Source organism: Trematosphaeria pertusa (assembly GCF_010094035.1).
Source record: "Trematosphaeria pertusa strain CBS 122368 unplaced genomic scaffold BU26scaffold_13, whole genome shotgun sequence".
In the NCBI taxonomy this organism is placed as follows: Eukaryota; Fungi; Ascomycota; class Dothideomycetes; order Pleosporales; family Trematosphaeriaceae; genus Trematosphaeria; species Trematosphaeria pertusa.
The window spans coordinates 736,075-738,242 of record NW_022987224.1 but is presented as its reverse complement, the minus strand read 5'-3'; positions in this window follow the sequence as shown (position 1 = coordinate 738,242).

The following is a 2,168-nucleotide window of genomic DNA, read 5'->3' as shown; positions in this document are numbered from 1 at the left end:
TAGTAACGTTAATAGATTCTTAGAGTAAGTAACTAGGCTTTTATAGCTCTAATTCTTAGTATAGCTATTAGTAAACGCTTTTTATAAGACTACTTAGTTTAGTCTAATATTATACTACTATCTCTAGCTAAAGAGGTATTAACCTTTAGATAATATAAGAGCTAGCTCTATAATCTCTACTACTATACGTACGCTCTAGAATACCTAGCTAGGTAAGTTAATTATAGATAATATAGTCTCTATAAGCTATAAGAATAAGAGTAATAAGTAGAGTAGGTTAGGTTAAATTTAGCTATCTAAAGGTAAGAAGTAGAGAAAAGACTTAAAGAGGCTCTATATATAGAGGTATTAAGCGCTAAGACGCTAGAATAGATTATGTAATAAAGTTATATAACCTAAGGTTATATAACTAAGATAAATCTCTAAACTAGACTATTATAGTTTATTTATTAAGTACGTTAGTAGCTTTTTAGTAGAGACTTAGTATTTTTAGAGCTTTTATTTATATAAGGCTTTTATTTATAAAGTATATTATATATAAATTTTTATAGAAAAATATTAAGGTTTTACTTAGTTATTTAAGAAAAATAAGATAAGTTTTATTAATTTTTCTTACTAAGAAATTATAAAGCTTTTAATAATATAAAACTTTTAATAATAAAGTATATTACTACTTTTCTATATATATAATTTAATAATAAAAGGTATAGAGATTAATATATTATACTAGATAAAGAAAATAGTATCTACTTTTCTCTAGACTTTATATTACGCTCTATACTTAATAAAAATAGAATTCTTAGTTTTTTAAGCTCTCTTAGTAGAGAACTAAATAGCGTAACTAAGAAGTATAGATAATATACTTAATATAGCTAATTCTAGATTTAAGTAGTTATAAAGAATCTAGATATAAGTTTAAAGCTAAGTAGAATAGTTATATAGAATAGATATAGAATAGATAGCTAATCTCTACGCTAACCTTATAATTCTAATCTAGGTACTAGATACGCCTTATTTTATAGTAAGATAAACTATAAAGCTCTAGTACTTTTCTTTTACTATAGTAAGTAATAGCTTATTTATACGTGTAGATTAGAATAGTCTATACTATCTAAGCTATAGTTATTATAGAAATAGACTATAGAAGTATTTCTAGTAAGAAGAAGGCTAGCTAGTTAGCAAGCTACTTATAGAGAATAGCGAAGTTAGATATCTAAGTTATATCTTCTAAAGACTATTTAAGTTATAGCTAGATAAGGTAGTAGACGTATAGAATAAAGAGTATATTTAAGAATATTATTATATTAGTATAAGAAGTATATATATTTCTATATATACTTATAAGAATATAATTAGTCTATAAGTACGCCTACTAGTAGCATTATTCTATTAGCTAGGTAGCTACTTTCTAGTAGAACTACTTAGATAGAAACTCTAGAATACTTCTATCTTTATAGCTATCTTTATCTATACTTAGTTAGAGTAGTTATAGTATATAAAAAAAGCTTCTATAGTCTATAGACTAACGCTAGCTACTTTAAATAAAACCTCTTTTAGCGTAAGTAGTATACTAAAGTAAGGTAAATAATAACGTATACTATCTATATAATACTATTAACGTCTAGCTACTACTAGTACTCTATCTCTATAACTCTTCGCGTCTACTTCTTATAGCCTAACTATAATAGTAATAATAATAGTATTTTCTTTACTACTCTTTCTATCTATATCTATCTAATAGTCTTTCTTTTTACCTAATTATAAAGAGTCTTATTATATTATATATTTAAGCTTCTTAGTACTAGTAATATAATAGTCTAGTTTAGAGATTTACCTTAGTTATATAATCTTAAGTTACGTAACTTTATTACGTAATCTAGTCTAGCGTCTTAGCGCTTAGTATCTCTATATATAGAGCCTCTTAGAGCCTTTTCTCTACTTCTTACCTTTAGATAGCTAAATTTAACTTAATCTACTCTACTAGCATCTCTTATTCTTATAGCTTATAGAGATAGTACTATCTATAGCTAACTTATCTAGCTAGATATTCTAGAATACTTATAGTAGTAGAGACTATAAAGCTAGCTCTTATATTATCTAAAGGTTAATATCTCTTTAGCTAGAGATAGTAGTATAATATTAGGCTAAACTAAGTAGCCTTATAAGAA